The sequence below is a fragment of the Lynx canadensis genome, chromosome B2 (genome assembly GCF_007474595.2).
Source record: "Lynx canadensis isolate LIC74 chromosome B2, mLynCan4.pri.v2, whole genome shotgun sequence".
NCBI lineage: Eukaryota > Metazoa > Chordata > Mammalia > Carnivora > Felidae > Lynx > Lynx canadensis.
In genome coordinates, this window is record NC_044307.1 from 135,320,439 (window position 1) to 135,343,711 (window position 23,273).

The 23,273-nt window shown below is 39.3% G+C and overlaps 1 protein-coding gene across 1 annotated transcript in view; it reads left to right on the top strand.

The window, feature by feature from the left end:
- Positions 1–9,982: 9,982 nt before the first annotated feature.
- Positions 9,983–23,273, top strand: part of TAB2 (TGF-beta activated kinase 1 (MAP3K7) binding protein 2) — a 76,680-nt gene continuing 63,389 nt past the window's right edge. Inside the window, exon 1 of the mRNA XM_030316561.1 lies at positions 9,983–10,359. The gene's annotated coding sequence lies outside the window, so the exon portion shown is untranslated. The remainder of the gene's footprint in view (positions 10,360–23,273) is intronic.

The window sequence follows — 23,273 nt, forward strand, 5'->3', positions numbered from 1 at the left end:
CTGAATGGCAGTGAAGGCTTGAGAGGATCCCCAGGACAACTAAAATAATTGTTCAACACATTAAAAATCTAATTCCTCATTCTCACAAAAGCAATATGTCCACCTTACTTCTCTGTTTCTGTTAACAAGATAACAGTCCTCCATGATTCAGGCTCAGAATCACATAGCCTTCTTTGATAACTCTTTCCCCCTTCACGTCCTACTTTATCTCATTTGCCTGAAGTGATTTTTTAAAATCTACTACTAAAATTTCTCTTGCTTCTGACTCTTCCTTTTCATGGCCATAGGTTTGAAAAAGTCCTCTATCCCTTTGCCCAGAGATAATTGGCTTTCTGGTCTCCCCACCTCCCCTCTCTTCCTTCTGCACCTGAACAGAGGATACATGAAATACATATCCAAGCATATCCCATTGTTCATAAAACTTGAATGGTATACCACTGCTTCCTAAATCTGTCTTCCAACACGATCCTACTTTTTTCCTATAGTTCAGCAAAACCAAACTACTTAAGGTTCCCAAAATATTCTCTATGATTTCCTGATATACTTTCTCTTCTGCTATCAAATGCACCTGGAATGTCCTCCTTTTTTTTTTTTTTTTTTGCAACCCCATCACTTCCTCAAGGCTCATCTGAAATATCATCTCCAAGAAGCCTGTCCTGTGATCTCCAACTCTTCTGAAGTCCCAGTGTAACTTTGTTTCTCTTAAACTACTCACCCTATTATTATCGCCACTATAAATTGTTTAAGCAAAGAGAATGTGTCTTACATGATGGTATAATGAAAAAAATCCTGGGATATGTGGTCAGAGGATCTGTTGAAAGCCCCATTGTTCACTTACTAATTGGTTTAGATTGGGTAAGTCATTTAACCTCTTGCCCTAAGATCTTTAGTTTGTGAATTGGTGGTGGGAGCAATAATGTGTATAACAAAAGAAGCTGTGAAGAACAAAGAAGATAATGTATGTGAAAAAAAAAACCCTGTAAATTGTAAAGCACTGTATAATAAATATTGGCTTAGAATTGATAAATTTAGTGTGCCTTGATTTTCTTCCCATTTGTTCACCACGCCAACGTCAATCAAGGTACCGTATTCCACATAAGACAGTTGCAATAATTTCTAATGAGATTTAGCATCACGATCTAGTCTCAAAAATGGAAATTGTTGGGGCACCTGGGTGGCTCAGTCGCTTAAGTGTCCGACTTTGGCTCAGGTTATGAGCTCACGGTTCATGGGTTTGAACCCCACGTTGGGCTCTCTGCTGTCAGCACCGAGCCCACTTGGGATCCTCTGTCCTCCCATCTCCCTCTGCCCTTCTCCTGCTCATTCTTTCTCTCAAATAAATAAATAAATCCTAAAAAAAAAAAAATGGAAATTGTCGTTATTAGTTGGTTGAGAAAAAGACATTTTAAACAGTGGTTACAATGGTTTTGTAGCTGTTTAAACGTGAAGAGGAACCTTAAAAGTAGCGAACACCACTGGCCCCTTTAAAGATAAGTGACATTGTTACAGATTGTAAACAATTGCTAATCATGCTGACAGAAACCTTTCTGAATGAAACATATTTCTATTAAAGAATCTATGATATACGGTGACAGGGAGAGATAAAGATCAGAAGGTTAGCCATTCTAATTCCTGTTTTCAGGTCTAGTCCTGAGGCAAAGGATGTCTGAGTAAATGAAGAAGATTGTTGATTTCCCATGAACTTCACTGAGATTATTCTCCGGAAATAAGTTTTTTAAATCATTCATAATAACAACATCTGGTGCTTCTCCCCACAGTGGCATCACACAACGCATGCATACCATATTTCATACACATAGGAACATGTGCACATAAACCACCTTACCTATCCTAAAAGAAATAAGACAAAAAAGAATGGCTCTCTTCCTTCATGTAACTATCTCCTTTCCACGAATTTAGAATCCCTCACCCAACACTCTTACTCTGAGAAATAGGCCCTGCTTTCGGCATATCCGAAAGGTCGGAGGCCCCCATGACCTTTCTACTGTCTCTTTCCAAGCTTAAGTTTCTCTCTATATTATCACCCATCTTTCTCCATTTTTGTCAATGTTATTATTGAAATACAAAATACATCCAGTAAAGTGCCAAACTCACACTGAATTTCAGTATACAGCTCGATAGATTTTTGCATACGTTTGAATCCAAACAACCACCACCTAGATCAAGATGTGGAACATTTCTAGTACCTCAGTGGGCTTCCTTGTGACTCCTCATAATCAAATGCCTCACCCAGAACCCCCTAGAGGTAAGTGCCATTCTGACTTGTATCACCATCAATTAGTTTGGCCCGTTCTTGAACTTCACATGTATGGAATCATACAATGTGTACATACTTATGTGTCCAGCTGTTTTCTCTTCCCAGAGTATCTATGATATTCATCTATTTTGTTAATCAGTAATGCATTCCCGTTACATACATAACAACTTTATTAAATATAATTCGTATACCATAAAATTCACCCTTTCAAAGTAGAAAATTCAGTGGGTTTTGGTATATTCAGAGTTGTGAAACCATCACAATATACAACGTTAGAACATTTTTAACATCCCCAAAGAAACTTTATACCGATTAAGTCACTCCAAATTCCTCCCCTTCCTCCAGCCATTGGAAACCATTAATCTACTTTCCATCTATAGATTTGCCTATAAATGGAATCATACAATATGCAGTTTTTATTGAGTGAGTTCTTTCAGGTAGCATAATGTATTCAAGGTTCTCCTATGTAGTAGCATGTATCAGTACTCCATTCCTTTTTATTGCCAAATACTATTCCATTGATGGAAATACTACATTTTGTTCATCCATTTATGGGCATTTGGGTTGTTTCTATTTTTTTGCTATTATGTACAATGCTGCTATAAATATTTATGTACATGTTTTTTTCTGTGGACGTATGTTCTCATTTCTCTTGGATATATACTTAAGTTTTGAATTTTGATGAAGTTGAATTTATCTATTTTTCATAAGTGACAAAAGAAATAACAGTGGTGACGGAGGCTGTCAAGTTCGAAATCTACGGGATGAGCTGGCAGGCAGGAGACCCAGGAAAAGCCAATGCTGCAGTTTCTGTTCAAAAGCCATTAGTCTGGAGAACCAGGAAGAACTGATGTTCCAGTTCAAGTCAGAAAGCCATCTGCTGAAGGAATTCTTCTATTTGAGGGACAGTTGGTCTTTTATTCTACTTAAGTGCTCGATGATTAGATGAGACACATGCACATTATGGAGGGCAATCTGCTTTACTCAGAGTCCATCAATCTGAAAGGAAATCTCATACAAAAACACCCTCACCGAAACACGCAGAATGATACTTGGCCCAGCCAAGTTGAAGCATAAAATGAACCAACACACTTGAGTCATAGAGTAGGCATATGTTTAACTTTAGTAGATACTGCCAAAGCGTTTTCCAACATGGATAAACCAATTTACACTCCCATCTGTAGCGCATGAGAGTTCAGGTGGCTGTTTACCTTTCTTTGTCAACACTAGGTACTGTCAGTCTTTTAAATTTTAGCCATTCTGATAGGTAGGTAGTGATATATCATTGTGCTTGCAATTTACATTTTCCTAGTAAGAAATTATGTGAAACACTTTTCCATGAGCATATTGGCAATTTGGAAGTCATTTTTGTAGAATATTGCTTCAGGAGTTTTCCCCCATTTAAAAAATTGCATTGTTCAGTTTTTCATAGTGATTTATAAAAGTAATTTTTTACATATTCTGAATATGAGTCTATTGTCAATATATATATTCAAGTATATTCTCTCTTAAGGGTGTCATTATCAAGACACTCTCTTGATAGTGTCTTTTGATTAGTAGAAGCTTTTTTGTTTTTTAATTTCCCATTTAATTTAGGTCCATGATCCATCTTTTTTTTTTTTAGATCTATGATCCATCTTGAATTCATTTTTATATATGGTGTGAGGTAGGAATCAAGTATCTTTTCTTTCCATACAAGTAGCCAATTGCTTCAGCACCATTTGTTGAAAATATTATCCTTTCCTCACTGAATTGCAGCAGTGCCTTTGTCATAAATCAAGTTCTATTTTTGGATTCTCTATTATGTTCCTTTGGTGTATTCATGCATCCTTGTGCCAATACCACAGTGTCTTAATTACTGAGTCTTATGATGTCTTTACATTTGGTAGTGTAAGTCTTTTAACTTTGTTCTCCTTTAAAATTTATCTTGGTTATTCTAGGTCCTTAAATTTAAATAAATATTAGAATCAACTTTCAATTTGCATACATGCACACATCCAAACACACTTTGGGGAATTTTCTTCCTTTCTTATTTCTTTTTGTCTCCGAAAATGCCTCTTCTCCTAAAAAATTAAAACTCTCCTTTTGTGTCTGTAGTGTTAATCCCATAGGCTTCTCTTACATGCTCAAGAGTCATCACCTCATACTTGCACCTTCAATTTTTTACTCTCCTTTGAGTTTTTCCCCTCAGCAGATAAACACAGCTAAATGTTTCTTATTCCCTACTAAAGCAAAACAAACAAAAACAAATGTTTTTCAACCTTTTCAACCCTCACATCACGATCCTCTGTCTTTGCCATTTAATATTTTTAAATATGTGCATATACATTTTAATTATAAAATTGCTATCTCACGACACGAAATCTGAAAAACCTTTGTTCAACCACTGCAAGACCATTAGGATTATTTCATAGCATCTTTATGTGCACATGCATGTATACTTTTTGGTGTTGTGATCCATATGTGTTTTTTTTAAATTTTCTATCTTCTTCCTTCACTTAATATTATAAATATTTCTCCATACTGTTCCATAATCTTAATAATTACTTTAAATGACTGCATCACACACAACTGATTACCAAAATCCTAATTTTAAAACAATAGTATATTATTTTAAATAATAGTATATTCAGAAAGTTCTGTTGCTTCAATATTTAGTCTTCTAAGTAAATATTGGTGTAAACATCCTCATTCATGTAGCTCTCCCTTTCATGGCTATCAAACCTTTTGAAAGAATAGTCTGCATTTCATACTTTGACCTGTCTGCTCATCCCTTAACTCCTGAAATCTACCTGCTCCTACATTACTATCAAACAACTCTCTTAAAGGTCACAATCACCTTCTATTCAGCAACCCAATGTTTCCAAGCCTGCATCATCTTGAATCTCTTCATAGCACTTAATACTGCTGGCCTTCTTGAAATTCCATCCTTTCTCCTTGATTTCTGTACGATATATAGCCTAATTTTGCCTACTTCTCTTGCTTTCCCTGCTTTTACCTCATCCTCCAGGGTTGGGTTATGTATCCTCCCCACTCTTCTTCTCCTTTGGCAAACTCATGGCTTAATTTATTTTCTCTCCACAAATGACATCCAGTGTATATCCCCAGCTGTGATCTTCTTTCTGAACTCCAGTCCCATGTTTTCACGTGCTGATCATTTCCATCTAGATACCTCTTTAGCATCTCAAATTAGGAGGACTATCACAAAGATCATCATCTTTCCTCCCACAACTTCTCCTCTTCCTAGGTACCCTAGTCTTTTAGCCTTAAACGCTTGAGTCACCTTTGACTCTCACTTCTCTGTCTTTGACTCTTCGACAATTGTTCCCTCATATAAACCAGGAACTGTTTCATGAGTGGGCATTGTGATTCAGTTAAGGCCTACGAGGGAGGGATGGCAAGTCATTCTGGGTAATATTTTCTCTCTCTTAAGAAGATCTTTCTTCCTCCTCTGGACATTATGACTTCAAGATGTGATCATTGGAACTGCCATTGCCATCTTGCCATTAGCCAGACAATGATGCTAACACTCATGACATTGGGGCAGGGATGGAAAGAACTTGGTTCTTGATGATATTATTAAGCTTCTGGATCTTTCAAACCTGAAATCTACTCTAGTTTATAATACCCAAATTTATGAGATCTAAATTTCCTTATTACGTAATCCATTTAAAATTGAGATTTGTTACATGCCAGTGAGAACATCCTTACTATCAATTCTTCATTATCTCTCATTTGGGCTATTGCAATGCTATGTGGTCTTTATGCCTTCAAACCTAATCTATTTCATACACCTGCTGCTAGATTCTCCTTCATAATGAACTATTTGACCTTGTCTTTTTTCTTATCCAAAGACCTTTAGTAACTTCCTATTGCCTAGAGAGTAGTTCAGACTTAGCCGCTCAGCATTTGTGGTTTTATACAGTTCTACCCTGCTTTACATATCTCATGTTACAGATACACAGAATTAAATGCTATCCCTCGAATATGCCTCTTTCTTTCCTGCTCGTTTCATGTTTTCTCTCCCTGAAATACTCTTGTTCTACCTCCTCCTGTCTATATGCAACTTTCTTCTTGAAGCTGTCCCTTCCCTTCTTCCACCCCCTGCAAAGTAATCTCTCCTTCCCCTAAACTTCTGTGGTCTTTTTTACTGTCTACCTTGAATTGGTATTATTTCTATAGCATAATCTCTTCTACCGTCAGTGCTGTTCCATAGAATTTTCTGTGAAGAAAGTTAATGAGCACTTGAAATATGGTCAGTGCAATCGAGGGCCTGAATTTCTCATTTTGTTTCAGTTAGTTAATTTGAATGCAAATAGCTACAGGCAGGTAGTGGCCATTCTATCAGACAGCACAGTCCTAGACTAAAAGGCTCTTGAATACAGCACAGGGATTTTATCTTATTTTATCTCTGTAATCAATACAGAGCCCTGGAAAGGCACAGTGTGTTTTATTCTCTCTTATTTTCTTCAGAGACTTGTGGCTAATAGACACTGAATATTTATTAGATCATTAAATATGGAAATCACATTTACCAAAACAAGTGTTTCTAGCTATTTTTGTTCCAAATTCAAGTAGATTAAATAGAAGAATGGACAAAACTTGCACCTGTTGCTGAGAAACAATGGCTAGCCCACCGTAAAAGAATCTATTTCTATCGCTCTGTCCACCTTACAACTTTATTCCTCTTAGTCAAGTAGAGGAACTCTGCTGTTTAAGGCTCTTTGGTTTTTAAAACTTTTCACTTTGCAATGATTTCAAACTTAGTGAGACATTGTAGGAATAGTACAGAAAGTCCCATATTCACCAAGGCTTTAAAATATTTAAACATTTCTTAGAATTTAAAAATCATCCTGTAGTTGCCAGGGCTGGGGGAGGGGACGATTAGTTTTTAGTTGGGTTTAGAGTTTCTAATGTTGCAAGATGAAAAAGTTTTAGAGCTCTGTTGTACAATAATGTGAATATACTTAATGTTACTGAACTGCACACTTAAAAATGGTTAAGATGGTGAGTTGTGTGTGTGTGTGTGTGTGTGTGTGTGTGTGGTTTAACATGAGAACAGTTAAACCATCTTGGAAAAATAAGTTATAATTTTGTTATAGGCTCCAAAAAGGAAAATATCTTTTCTTTTATCCTGTGAATTATTCTTCCAGAAATCAATCTGTTCCTGCATTTTCAAAACCTCACTTTTTAGAAGTCCTTCCTTATGGCTCATTTAAAATTCCATATTTTATAAGGGAAGCCCTTTTTCATCATATTCCAACCTCAACAGAAATAAAATTGATTCTTTAATAAAACTAATAATAACCTAGATTCACCAATTTTTAATTTTATCCATCACTGTCTGTATATGTGTATGGGAGACATTAGAGATGTGCGTGCATGCATGTGCATGTGTGTGTGTGTATGTGTGTGTGTGTAATTTATTTTTTCTGAACCATTTGGGAAAAAAATCCCATAAGGTCCACTTATCCTTTAATATTTCCATATGTTTTCTTATGAATAAGGATATTCTCGGACATATCATATTCGGGGAAATTTAACATGGATACAGTAGTTTTATCTACTCTGCAGTCTATATTCCAATTGCATCAATTATCCCAATAATGTCCTTTCTAGCAATTTTCTCCTCCAGTAAAAGATCCAGTTCCAAATGTACATTTTGCATTTAGTTGTCATGTCTCTTCAGTTTCATTTAATCTGCAGCTTTGTTTTGCTTTGCTTTGTCTTATGACATTGATAGTATTTTAAGAATACAGGCCAGTCGTTTTACAAAATTTTCTCCTTTTTGCATTTGTCTGATGCTTCCTCACAATCAGGTCCAGGTTAAAGCTCTTCAGTGTATGTTCACACCTATCATACTCATAAGTTTATAAAGCACTCTGTTTCTCTTAAAATATACATTTATTTCATTAAATAAGTTTTCCTAAAAATATAACATACACAGTTCTACCATTTCAAAAACAGTTGTTGGCTCTGTGCTTTTTAGTGGTTTCAAAGACAAGTGAAATTTACTTAATAATAGATCCAATTTCTCTAAACTCATTTATTCAATTATTTGAACATTGAGTATGGAAACAATTCTTCAGACAGGACTACTGAATGTATCAAAGTTTGGTGATTTCTTGTTACCCACCAGTGAATAAAACTACAGCATTTCCATTTTTTGAATCTTTGTTTTTACATCTCTTATGATATCAACAGGAGAGAAAATACTTAAATTCTGATATTGTAAATAACAAGTACTTTGGCTTTTGAAGTGGTAAAGGTTTTGAGTTGGTTCTTTATTCCAAGATTACAGGTAATTTTAAATGATGACTGAGGAAAAAGGAACTGAGAAAAGCCCTTCAACTGTGTAGAAACCTGTACTGCTTAAAAGATACTTTACCAAAAAAATAGTCATGAGAGCTATAGCACTCATCTGGAAACAAAAATAACGGTCCTTCAGAATTTTTCTGGGGAATAAGTAAGAATTGTTTTAAGGAAGAAACTGGCAGGGATATGGACATTTTGGACAGGGACAGAAAAAATGCCGTAGTGTTTTGGACACCATGAAAGCACTAGAATCTTTAAATAAATATTTTACATTGTGAGAAATGTCTGAGTGTTAAACACTTTTTTTTTAAATAGGGGAAATTAAACAAATATTTCTTTAAGAAGATAGAAACAAGTCTCCCCTCTTCCCCCCCCCCCCAAGTTAAAGTGTCTTTGGCTCTGCTTCTAGGACTTCTAGGAACGTGCAATTAAAATAAAATCGAAACAAAACCCTTGCTGCATTTCGATTTTTTTTTTCCCCCAAGCGCTCTAGAAAACTCCGAGTCCGACTCTTTTTTCAAGTCTCAAAGGTGGGAGTGCCGACGCTTCCAGGACTTCTCCCACACTCTCTTGGGACTCCGGACTCCGGGCTCCCGCTCGGGTCACCCCGGTCAGCCGACGGCCTCCGCGCAGCCAGGCTCCAAGGGGGTGTGTCCCGGCCCCCGGGGCGGCCGGACACCGCCTCCGCCGTGGGGCCCACCTGCTGCCCCCTCGGGCCCCGGGCGCGCGGGAGGCGCTGAGCTACCGGTGCGCCGGGGCCACCCCCAGCCCGGAGCGCGGGGCCCCTAGCCCGCGGGCGCCGCCGATAGGGGGCAGGTCCCGCCGCCCGCTTCCGGACGGGCAGTGCCGACGGAGCCGGGGTTCCTTTCGCCTTCCAGCGCAAACTGCTACCGGCCCCGTGGGGTGGGGGAACTTGCACTTTCTACACACACACACACGCACGCACCGACATACAGAGCCCTCCAAAGTATGAGAGATCGGGATTTAAAAACGTAGGATCCCGGGCCCTCCCCGGGCTCTTTGCGCCGGCGCCCCCTCTTGCACTGCCCCGGCGGCGGCCCGCGCCAGTCCGCGTCGCTGATCTGTGTTCTCCCTCCGGCCTTCACAAGGCGGGCGTGGAGTCTGCGAGTGTCGGGGGAGGGGTGCAGGGCGGAGAAAGAGCATCCCCGCGCCGCCGCTGCGGCGGCGGCCGCCGCCGGCCGGCTGGGGGAGGCCTCGTCACAGCCGCCGCCTCAGCAGCGGCCGCAGATCTCGCGGTGTTTGCCGGCGGCTGCGCCGCCATATTGTGTGACAGTATTTTGATTTGCACTGGGCTGGCGGAGCCGCGGCGAGAGCGAGCGAGAGCTGGGGGGGTGGGGGGAGGGCAGGCGAGCGCGAGGGGGGTGGGGGCAGAGGGAGGTAGGGAGGCCGAGCGAGCCGGAGCCGAGGAGCGGGGAGCGGCGACGCCACCCAGCCAGCGTTTTTGATCTGCAGCAGCCGCCGGCGGGGCGACCCAGCCCGACCCCCTCCCCTCCCCTCCCCCTCAGCCACGAGCGGCGGCGGCGGCGGCCGGAGGGAGTTGGCGGCGGCGGCCGATCGGAGGGGCTGAGCGGGGAGGGAGGGAGGGCTGAGGTGTCCCCCCTGCCGGGTGGAATCGGAGGCGGCGGCGGCGCTGGCGGCGGCCGTGGTGGTGGAGGCGGCAGCGGCGACGGTGGAGACGGCTGCCCTAGTGGGAGAGGCGGCGGCGGCGGCCGAGGAGGAGGAGGGGGAAGCGGCGGCGGCGAAGGGTAAACGGACAGCGCTGCCGGGCCTCGGCGGGATCCCCGGTCCCGGCTCTCCCCTCAGCTTCCCGCACCCCCCTTTCGTCTAGAAGGGGCTCCGCTGACTCGCAGGGCCCTTGCGGGGCGTCCGCTTCTTCCCCTCACTCTTCCTCCCTCCGCCTCCTTCCTCCCCCAGTGGCGAGGAAGAGTGGGAGGCCCCCCAAGTCCTCCCGACCGGGTGGGGGTGGGGAGTCTCGGGCCGGGCCTGGGCTCCGGGGAGTTTGTGTGTAGGGGGAGGGGGGCATTCATTGCAGTCGGGAGCCGGGGAGAGCCCCGGGTAGGGGAGGGTGCCAGGGGGTGGGGAGGGCCCCTGCCTGCACCCGTGCCCCCGGCCCGCCCCTCAGGCATGTGTGAGATGGGGGTGGGGGAAGGAAAACTCCTTTTTGGGGAGCCGTAGTCCGGTCAAGATGATTTAGCCAGGGTGTTGGGGTTAGAGACTGAAAGAGTTGTGTGGCGACGGTGGGGGGGAGAACTTCGTTCCCTTTGCAGTGTTGGTTTTCTGCAGCCTTCTTGAAATGGGGAGCAAGCCCCGCTCTGAATATGCGGCCCCCTCGATTTCACTGGAGAGTTCTAGTGTTCTGTCCGATCTATCTCCAACCCCTAAGATTGTGGTTGTAGCGGGGAGGTTGAAAGGGTCTGGATATTGCTGAACAGGTGACAGGTGTATCTTTCTGTTGCTGATGCTGTCGGATTGCTCAGGCAGAGCTGTAAACCAAAGTTTCGGGGACCGTGTGAGTTTGTATTTATGTGTTTGGCCACGTTTCATTCCATATATAGTATATTTGAGATGTTAGGTTTCCATTCTTCAAGTCCGCTTAATTGTTGTGGAGAAATTCTTCAAATGTTTCTGATAAGAGGAGTTTCCAGGAGAGCGGAGGGAGTTTGCAGCTTCACAGGGGTTTCTCAGTAGCTCGTGAAATTCAGGTCCCCCATGCGAGGCTGTTTTTAAGAGCCTTTTATTCATTGGAAAGTTCTTGAACACTAAGGTCGTATTTGAGGCAACGGTAAGGCAGTATGATTTTGCATCCATTTTGTCTGTTTTAGGTAAGTTTGTAAAGGTTCAAATTTTAGGGTCAGGTTGATTCACATTTTATAAAAGCAATTGGGGCTGTGCTTTAGCTCACTTAAAAGAGTATGTTGCTTATTATGCAATTTCAGACTTGGCTGAGAATTTTGGTGGGCATGGAGTAGAATTTTTGCTTTCAGTTTTTACACTATTAACTGGTTGCCACACTTTTCTTTATACAGTAGCAGAGTATTGACACTTTTTTTTTTTGTAACCGTGAAATCGTGATTGGTTTTAATAAACCCTGCAGTTTGAAACTTTACTTTTGAAACCATTGCATTTTCTAATAAAGGAAGACATGCTTTTCATCTTATTGTATGTTTTGGCTGAACACTTAAATTAGAAACAATGGAAGGAATTGTCAGATAAATGAGCTACAAATTAAATTAGGGCCAAGTTAGTTTAAAAGGGATCCTGAAGCATTTAAAAACGTGTATGGAACAAATGTATTGAGTGATGGTACCATCAGTGTGTTAACAGGAAATAGAGCAAAAATTCCAGTGATTCAGAACTTCTGTTGGGGTTTTTTCTCCTTTAAATCTAATCAGTTTCTAATATAGGGTGCTTATGATTTAAATCTTTGAAGGATCAACTGAAAGTTGAATGTGTTAATTAGATGAATAAGTCATCCCCCGAATAGACTCCATTATTTCATTTTTCTCTTGGGTGCATGGAATAACTTTTTCTAAGTTTGGAAGTATTCTCAAAGGACAATGATGAAATGCAGCCCTTCAGCTTGTCTTCAGTGAACTGTCAAATAGTAGAGACTGTGCTTTTGTAACTCATTAAGAAGTGGGTAATGATGGGAGTCTCCTCGGATACAGATTTCCTGAAAAATACGTTTTAACTTAAATCAATCGTGTTTGATTGAAATAACATCTATATTTGTTCCTCTCTTTAATGGAAAGAAGTACCTGCCTTCAACTAAGGATTGTTTAATTACTGCATCTAATGAAATGAAGTTTTTAAACTCTGCGGCGTTAAGTAAGTGCTACCGAGATCCCCAGTTAATGTCCTTGAGTATTCCTTCATTAGTATTAGTAATGTGGGTAAATTGTCTTAGTGTGATTAGTCTGTGTCTTGACAGAAGTAAAAGTATTCTATTTCTGTCATTTTCTCTGTAAGGAAAATTATTTTTTCAGAATATTGTTTAGGATGAAATATACACATATATCTGTAAACATGCCGCATTTTGAAAAATAGGTGTGATATAGACCATTTACATGAGACTATGTTTCATGCCAAAAATTCCTTGAGGAATGTCAGAATTTTCTAAAACATTTTTAAGAGACATAAACTGATCAAGACTTAAAAGTTTATTTTTAACAGTCATCAATGGAAATTTTGTCTTTTATACATGTTTTGGAGAAAAAGTACCTGGTAATCTTGCCAATATGTAAAGTTTGTAAATTAAACTAATTCAGAAAGGCTTCGATTGCAGTGTATCTCTACCTGGCCAGGTTCCCATCACCCAGAGGAGAATAGTGGTAGCCCTTTTCATTGTTTCACTTCTGTCATCTCTATATTTGGTCCATCTGAGACTGGGACTGTCTGTAATAAAAGGATTATGAGGCAGTAACAGGCCAATGTGAAGATTGGGGCAAAATAATAATGAGGAGATAAGGGATTATTAGATGAAGAGTTTTAGGCAGCTGGAAATACGTAGATGTGGGTAGTGGTGGCTACCAAGCATAGGAAAATGATCATGCTGAACTGTACTGAAGAGATTTGCTCTGAATCTTTTGAGAGACTTTGACCGTAGGTATGTCATCTTATTTTATAGAAATGGTAAGGATTTGGAGACATTGAAATTGTATGAAATTTAAGTGTATGTTTTGTTCATATTATTTACCTGTGGCTCATATTTCCAAAACACAGTAGTTTAACATTTCATTTCTTATGATTCTGGTGCTAGGAAATCAAGGACACTTGCTTAATCAGAAAGCTTAACAACCAGAGGAAGTACTCTTAGGGGTAGCCAGTATTGTATATTTAGCATTCTCTTTTGTTGACCACTAAACTTGACTATGATCTTGATAGAGTCATAGATTAAGAATGTCTTTCTTTTTCTTTGTTTTCTAACTATTCCATCCCTCAAAACAATGTTTAGTACTAAGTATAACTACTAGCCTTCTAGCATTAAAGTTAAGCATTTCACTTAGACTTTTCACTCTGAGTTTTATTGACTCATTTTACAGAATATGCTTCATTTCTAATTTCTTAGTCCTCAGAAAAGGAATGAGCTACTGTTAAAAAGCACAGTAAAAAGTGTCAGCTGACACCTTGATATTTCAGAAGAAGATCCAGGTCACAATTGCCACAAACTAAAATCATAGATATTAATATCAATGAAATATAACAAATTGGATTAAAGTTTAGGCACTAAAAAGTGCATTTGTTCAAAATATAATTTATATTGACCCCTTCCTTATCTCTTGATGCCTGATAAATTGCTGAATATCTTTTGATTTGCTCAACATTTTTAATGTAAAATTTTAATAAATTCTTCCTGCATTTCTAATCATCTGTTCCAGTTCAAAATTTGGTATCCAGGGAGTGATGAATGTTTTTTTGACCTTTAATAGCTTTATGTTAGTCTTGTTAGTGTTTCTTTCATAGTAAAGGAAAGAAAAAGAAACTAATATTTACTAAATGGCTACTGAAAGCCAAGCTTTCGTTCACAAATATTTATTGAGCACTTACTGCGTGCTAGGGACCTTTGAGATGCAGGTGATGGCAGCAGTGAATGACATAGACAAAATAGCTGACCTCGTATAGTTTACATTTTAGTAGTAGAAGACAGATGACTAAAATGAATTGTCTAGGAGAAAAAAGTACTGTGGAGAAAAATAAAAGGGGGTTGGAGAATGGACATCGTTTATTTGCTGTTTTCACAACTGTGTAATGAACATTATCCTTGATTTCAAAAGCAAAAACTATCCACTACATAAATTTTTTCTTTAAAAATATACTTCATAACTTGTGCACACATTTATGTTTGTATTTGGAGTTATAGTTCAGGGGTGCCTGGGTGGCTCAGTTGGTTGGACGACCGACTTCGGCTCAGGTCATGGTCTCGCAGTTTGTGGGTTCCAGCCCCGCGTCGCGCTCTGCTGAGAGCTCGGAGCCTGGAGCCACTTCGGATTCTGTGTCTCCCCTCTCTCTGCCCCTCCCCTGCTCAGGCTCCATGTCTCTCTGTCTCTCAATAATAAATAAACGTTAAAAAAAAATTTAGAGTTCAGTTGATAGAAATTTTCAAAAATTTTTTAATGTTTATTTTTGAGAGAGAGAGAGAATGCGAGTGGTTGAGGGGCAGGCGCGCGCGCGCGCGCGCACACACACACACACACACACACACACAATCCAAAGCAGGCTCCAGGCTCTGAGCTGGCAGCACAGAGCTTGATCCGGGGCTCAAACCCACGAATGGTGAGATCATGACGTGAGTGGAAGTCAGAGGCTTAACGGACTGAGCAACCCACGCACCCCAATAGCAATTTTCTATTGTTAGTACTTCAGAAAACTGCTTTGTGGCTCAATAGAAAATCTGGAATCTGCTATCCTGGTTTTGCCAATGATTAGCTTTGTGCTTTGGAGCAGATTACAATTTGGTGGCCTCCCTGAACTTGTTTTCTTCTCTCTAAAATGCCTGTGATATCAATAAGGTGGTTGTGATTATAAATTACACATTTTGTGTCAATTATCTGATACATAGAAGGGGTTCAGTAAATTGTAACGTTTGTTTACTGCTTATGGGAAAGTTCTGTCAAATATACCTGAAGTTGGTGACCCTTCCAGGAAGCTCTCCTCGCACTCTGTGGGGCATTGTTTAATATATATTTCATTTGAACAGCTAAAGCATTCTTGTCTGATAGCATAAGGATAATTAATATATACCTGTAACCTATAGTCACCAGTACTATCCGGGACACTTGTACAGTTGTCTAGTCAATGTGATATTGGGAGTAAACTGACAGTGTTTTTCTGGTGAGGGAACATTGTGACATAGCTTGTCATTTAGGGTGACAAGCTGGATCACAGCATTTTGACAAATACAAATATTGGGTAAGATTCCAGTTTATGCAAATACTTGTGAAACATTTAGTACAGCGTAGCATATTGTAAGTATTCAATAAACGTTTGCTTTTTTCACTCATTACTCCTTATTGTGTGAAGGGTGTAATCAAAGAGTTCAGAAAGTATTAAGGAAAACTTTTACAAGGATAAAAGAATGCAAATTGTTGATGAGTTTTTTTGAGGGAAAAATGGGATAGCCAAATTGCAGTATTTTTCATTTTTATTCTGGGAGATCACTAACCGAGCTTCTCAAGGACAGACTATGGCTTCTTTTCTTTTCTTTTTTTTAAAGTTTATTTATTTGAGAGAGACAGAGACACCAGGAGCCAGGGAAGGGGCAGGGGGGGGGGGGGGGAGAATCCCAAGCAGGCTCCACGCTGCCTGCACAGAGCCTGATGCAGGGCTTGAACTCCCAGAACCAGAAGATCATGACCTGAGCCGAAACCAAGAGTCGGACACTTAACCCACCGAGCCACTTCAGCACCCCTGGACCACGGCTTATTTTCATTTCAGTCTTAATTTCACCATATCTTCAGTGGCTGGCCTCTACTGAAGAGCTCAACAAATGTGTGTTCGATGTTGAATAGTTCTTAGTTTCTCTTTGTATCACAACTCATTTTGGTAGTAAGCCACTTCTGAGTTTGAAAAGTGACAGTACTGGACTTAAATCTTTGAATCTGTAGTTTAAACACAGACTCAGATGTCAGGCAAGGTCTTCTGAATGCCATGTTTTTTAATCTAGCCAAAAATTTGAAAAATATCCTAGAAATTGAGAGGAAGAAATCAGTTAGTTGCAGCTAGATTGGCATTTGTTAACCTATTCCTATGAAGTTGTTGACATTAAAGTGAAAAAGTGAATAGCAATGTTTACAAGTAGAGCAGAAAAAATAATTCATGCATAATTACATGCTCTTACCTGTTAAAAGACAAGTTAAGCTTCTCTCTTAGGGCACTTTTGATGAAACTGTCGATTTATACTGGCTTTATGAGTTAAATGGCTCAGTCACGTTCTTACACTCTTACGATGTGGGGAATATTGGTGTTTTCACAGAAAAGAGAAAACAACCCACCCCACCCTACTTTTAACAGTAACCATTTTTCATATGCTTAAATCTTACCATCAGCCAGCTTTTTCCTGTTCTGTGGCAAGTTGTCCTCTGCCTAATGAATAGTAATTTTACCTTTCTTAAAACTCAAGAGTTTTTCAACTTCTGAGACATTTAGTCATTTACACAAGCTGTTTCTTGGCTTTTTAAAAACTGCTCCTCGTTGCTTTATATTCAAATTTGGTATGTTACAGTACTGTTTTAGAAATGAGATAGAAATACATACAATTGAGTATTTTGCTATTCTTGTGGTTTTTGTTTGTTGGCTTGTTTTGAACTGTGATAACCTGCCAATGAAAAGGGATACTTCTACAGTGTGTCAGTGTGAGTGGCTTCAGAAAGAAAGGCTGATTTATCCACAAACAGGTAGAACATAGACGAGGGCATTGTAAAAATTTGTAGTATTTTAATTGCATTGTTAAAGAAAATGACATTCTTGTTTCACTTAAAAACAAAAACAGTCCTAGTATAAGTCACAGAAGCCGAAAAATAGAGGTTGGGAAGGTCCTGCAGAGAAAGACAGGAGAGAAGCAAGAGTAATGTAGAATTTAACAAGGATTTTGGTGGAAATACATGAATACTGGTAGTGATTAATAAATTATTCAAAAGAATTAATCCATTAAAGCGAGTGACCCCTGCAGCCAGTACCCCCAGCCAGTCCTACGAAAACAATTCAAAGCAGTGTCACATTCCTAGATATATTACAGGGGTTAGTGCTACCACCAAAGTCTTAAACATTTCTGGAGGTAATTCTGACCATTTAACTTGCCTGCTTACTTGGTGCAGAAGACACATTCTGGGAGAATGAGCGAATTATTGCCCCCTCCCCAAAAAACTATGTGACAGAGTCCTTTTTGATTAGTAAATTCTAAATTAGTAAATTTTGATGAGTAAATTTTAACTAGTAAATTAGTAAATTCTCCCTGGTTTATTAACTGTACCTCTATCTGAATTGTTACATAATATTCAGTTATTTTGAGTTTTACCTTACAGGTTTACTCTTAACATTTATATTTAGGAAATTTTCTTTTGGCCTACCTTAATGTTAACCTTTTCAATGTTAGCAAAACTGAGCATGTCACAGGTTGCTTCTTGTCAGCTTGCCAGCTGGGCAGGCCAGAGATAACCGCCTGCTTCATCCCTACAGAGCCAATGGCAATTCAGTGCAATGGTTTTCCATTCCCTATCAATGAGAGAAAATACTTGCCAAGACAAACTAAAACTTGAAATCAGCAACTTGACCTTACAGAACCTGGTTCTCACACTAGGCAAGTGCTTAGTCAGATAAATCAACAAAAGCTAATTCTGGTATCAACTGGGGAGATAGGGGCTGAAGGGAGTTTACTTAGTTTTGATTCTGTCTGCAACTGAAGAAAATATTACTTTTGACTTGAGTTGATCTCTCTTAACTGGTCAACTTGTCAACTTCCACCCCCTTTAGCTAATTATCTTAGCTTTTACCATGGTGAGGTTCAGCGAGGTTTAGTAAGAGACCTGGGCTTTAAGGTCACATGAGCCCTAGTTCAGCTCCCAAGTTGTATTGCTATTAGTATGTGGCCTTAGATTAATTGCTCAGACTTTTTGAGCCTAGGACTTTTTTTTAGAAAAATAAGTATGTACACTAATACTTAACTTGCATGGGAGTTTTAATCACATTATCTGTATTTCTTATTTATATACAGACATGGAACCTAGTAGGCATCGATAAATAGTCAAAATGTAAAATATATCCTATGATATCCTGTGCTTTTCAAGACAGCTTTTCTTCCAACTTTGTTAGCTTCATATTGAGCAATTTCTATTCAGTCAGTTTAGTTTTTTGAAGTATTAATCTTTAAAATAGAACAAGGCAAATTCTTGTACTTACATTAGACATCTAGCTTATAATTAGAAATAATAATTTTACTTTTGGAATTTTGCTTTGTTAGGTTTTTCCTTCAGGGTACTTACTCCCTTTATTGTTTTCAATAAATAGTATGAAAAGGGAGTAATTTCTATACAGTTTAATTTACTGTTCCTCTTTAGACCAAGGATGAAATAAACAAACATCACTGTTATTTTTTCATTACAAAATAAATGTGTAACTTCTTTGTATTTTCCTTACCCATTCCTGTGAAAAAGCCTACATTTTTCATTTGAAAGTAGTCCACACTCATAATTAAGTTCTTTTTAATGAAAAGCATTAGAAAATTGGCATGGGTCATATTTGAAAACACCTTAAATATGAGGTTAAATATAATACTATGAAACTTGTGCTACCTAAAAAAAATCTTGTGTTACTTTATATAGAATGATCTTTGTGCCTTTTCTGTTTTAAATTCCTAGTCAATGTTTTTTTGAGTTATTTCGATAATACTCTTCTGTGTCTGTATTTCACATTCTAAACGGATATAGTGCTGAGTTTCCCAACGTTTATTACTGGATGCTTTGATTTTTTTTTTCCTAAAAGTTTTTTATTTTAATCTATTGAAAGAACTGATGTGATTGTTGTAGAATATTTTGCTCTACTAATTAGTATTCAGTTCTATTTGCATAAGTAATATTTTAACATATTAACAATACCATTTGTTTATTGATCATCCAGTAAACCTCAGAACTTTTCCTGGTATTGCAGCAATACAAATAACCTGTTACTGAACTGTAAGTCCAATTGCTGTGGTTACTGTTAAGCAGTATGTACCAATCAATCAATCAATCCATCAATAATTGCCTGCACTTTAATAAGTATGTTTAGAACATTTGGTAGTAGCTCTAGAGGTAATAAATACTCTTTGTCTAAACGTGCACTTTTTGTGAGGTCTGTGGTATAAACCTAGAAGCACAAAGGATAGCGGAGATCTAACCATTTATCATCGAATAAATAACATTGTTGCAGAGAGGATTATGAGATCTGTGTTGGTCTTTCCAGTGTCCTTTCTATAGCTAAATAGTTTTTCTTTTAGCAAAGTCATGTGTAGTGCGTAGGATTATTTATATACACAAAGGTTCCATTTTTATTTTCCTCAAATACTATTATTTTGAAAATTATGTTTTCAAAATTGTTTAGATGGATCACTTAATACTAGTAATAATTAGGTCAACAAATTTTGCTTTTTTGCCCTTTGCAACAGAGTTCATCTTACATGTAGCAAATCAATAATCAGTTGCATAAGAATTTAAATTGAAGAAACCTCCCTTTGTCTGTTTGTTTATTTATTTATTTATTTAATGTTTATTCATTTTTGAGAGAGAGAGCGTGTGCTGACAGTTCAGAGCCTGGAGCCTGCTCTGGATTCTGTGTCTCCCTCTCTCTCTGCCCCTCCCCATTTCTCTCTCTCTCTCTCCCTCTCACACACTCTCCAGTAAATAAACATTAAAATATTTATAACATTCAAATCTATGGTATAAAATAAGATAAAGATAGATACTGGCTTCCATATTCTTGACTATCTGAACTATCCTGTCTTTTATACCAGCATTTCCTGATCATAGGTTTTTATTGGTACTGAGTCATCCCTAGAAAATAATTGTGGAGAAGATAGCAATATATAGGCAAAAAACAACAACAACAACAACAAACTTGTTTTTTTGACAGGAATTCAGAACACTGTGTATGTTCCACTTTAATTCATTGAGCACTTTGTATGTATAGTTGCTTGGCTAGTTTTTAAAAGGCAATTAGTGACCTGATAAACATGGACATTTACTCTTTGGAACTGAAGCAGATGTGTGTAGGCATTGAAGTCAAGTAGTTGCTAGAATTGAAGAGAACAAGTACTTAGGAGATACCTAAGATAATCATCGTCAAACAAAAGTTGGTGGAAATACAAGTACCGTATATTTGCATTGACAGTAACTTGCAGTTTACCTTGTAGCTAGCGTGTACCCGAATGGTACTTGACTAAGTACTGATGTCCACTTTATGATGATTTTCTAAGGAAATGGAAAAATAAACATGTGGAAATTGGAGTTTCAAAAAAACCCTTTCATTTCCACATGGACAATTACGCTTTTTTTTTTTCAACGTTTTTATTTATTTTTGGGACAGAGTGAGACAGAGCATGAACGGGGGAGGGGCAGAGAGGGAGACACAGAATCAGAAACAGGCTCCAGGCTCTGAGCCATCAGCCCAGAGCCCGACGCGGGGCTCGAACTCCCACCGCGAGATCGTGACCTGGCTGAAGTCGGACGCTCAACCGACTGCGCCACCCAGGCGCCCCTACAATTACGCTTTTTTACATAGGAAAATGTGTTGACATGTTGGTTGGGCTTGCCAGCTTGCCTTTTCTTTTTTCTTTTCTTCTCTTTTTCTTTTTCAGGATTTTTCTAGGCGAAGTGATTGGCTGGCCCGAGTGAGACATCCTCATTCTTTTCACATCTTCCCCTCACGAACAACGGCATAAATTGACAGGATTACTGTTCAGAGCCGTTCCTGTATGTGTGCAAGTGGAACAGGAAGTGCTCTTCCGGGAGTGCTGGTTCATGGGAAGACTGAACGGGTGATCTTCACCTGAACCAAACTACAGGACTAGTACTTCAACTTTTCTAGGTTGTCATGTGATAGGAAGAATAGAAAGAAACTCCACAGCCTTTGCACACATGTGTAAAACCCAAGGAATCTTGCCCGACTGATTCTACATTCTTGATTAGTTAATCTAATTCACTTATCCAGTAGTTTTGGAGTAGTTTTGAGTTTCTGCCATGTGCTAGGTACTTTCCTAGGTGAGGGGGATGGAAAGAGGAATAAGATACAGTTCTTGCCTTCGAGAGACATGTATACAAACTAGTATGCTATTCTGTAACACGTGCAATGAGAGAGTTATAGATTAGGAGTCTCTAGGAGTGAGCATCTGACTCAGTGAGTGAGAAAGGAATAGGAGAGGGAAATCGTCATAGGAAAGGTGAAGCTTAATCTAAGCATATGTCAGACAAGGAGTACAAGCTGGGAGGAGAGAGGCTATTTCAGAGAAAACAACATGTGTAAAGGGTGAAAATAGGAAAGTCCATACACATTCAGTAACTATGAGTAGTTTCACTGTGTGTAGGCACTAGTGAGGGGTTACTGGAAGTGAGGTGGAAAATTAGAAGACAGGACATGAAGATACTGCCTGCTCTGTAAGGTGGATTTGCCTTCATTCTATAAATGATGGAAGGCAAGTGCTTAAATTAACATCCTTAAAAAGGTATTTCTGGCTGCAGTGTAGAGAATATTTAGAAAAGAGCCAGGCTTGGGAACGTGGAGGACGTGGTACCCGGGTGGCTCAGTTGGCTGAGCGTCCAACTTTGGCTCAGGTCATGATCTCTAGGTTCGTGAGTTCGAGCCCTGCATCGGGCTTGCTACTCTCAGTGCATAGCCCGCTTCGGCTCTTCTGTCCCCCTCTTTCTGTACCTTCCCCACTAGTGATCTCTCTCTCAAAAATCAATTTAAAAAAATAGAAAAGAGCTAGGCTTGGAAGGCAGGGGCAGGCCTTATAACCATGTATTTGGATAAGGAACTGAATTAATGAATTAAGTCAGGGATTAAAGAGCAGAGTAGGAAATGAATTTGAGAAGCGAATACGAAGTGTGAAGTAAAACAATGTCATAATGATCACACATGGCCTGGTTTGAGTACCTGGGTATATAGTGTAGTGCCTGCCATTTACCAATATAAGACATACCAGGGCAGTAACAAGTGAGGAATATATCTGAGTTCTTTTTATTGTTTTCAAGGTTCCTATGGAGAGAAAAGAGAAGCAAGACATTGCTTTATTGCGGGGAGGCAGAGAAGACTTCTCTAATTAAATGACATTTGAGTAGGTACCTGATGAAGTGATAAAGGGAAAGAGCTGTCCAAATAGAGGCAATAGCAAGTGCAGAGGCGTATGGCAAGTGCTTGCCATATTCCAAGAGCAGGAAGGCCACACTAGTTGGAGCTGAGAGCGAGGGGAAGGGTAGATGAGATTCAAGTATGTATTCCTCATAGTGTCTTTAGATTGTAGGAAGGACTTTAGATTTTATTCAGGATGTGATAGGAAGCCCTAAAGAGTTTTTACGCATGATCTATGTGCTTTTTTTCTCCCTTCTTAGAACATGTCTATTTGTTTGCAGTTGTATATATATGACTCTATCATTTATCATATGTAAGATTCGTGTAACCATCACAGTCAGGATACAGAACTAGAACTCTTCTGTCACCACAAAAAAACCTCTTTGTGTTACCCTCATATAGTCACACCTTTCCCCCGACCTTAACCCCTGGCAACCACTGACCTGTTCTTTATTGCTATAATTTAGTGCTTCAAGAGGGTTATGTAAATGGAATCATCCATTATGTTATCTTTTGAGACTGGTTTTTTTTTTGTTTGTTTGTTTGTTTTTGTTTTTGTTTTTTTTTTTTTTACTCAGCATTATGCCCTTGATCCATCTAAGTTAACGAGTGTATGAATAGTTGATTCTATTTTAACACCAAAGAACTATACCATTGTATGGATGTACCACAAGTTGTTCAACCATGGACTGATAGACTTATGAGTTTCTAGTTTATAAAAATAAAACTGTAGAGTTTGTGTGTGTGTGAAAATACATTGTTATCTCTCTGGGGTCAGTCCTCGGGAGTGCTTTTGCTGGGTTGTGTGGTAAATATATGTTTACCTTTTTAAGAAGGTGCCACT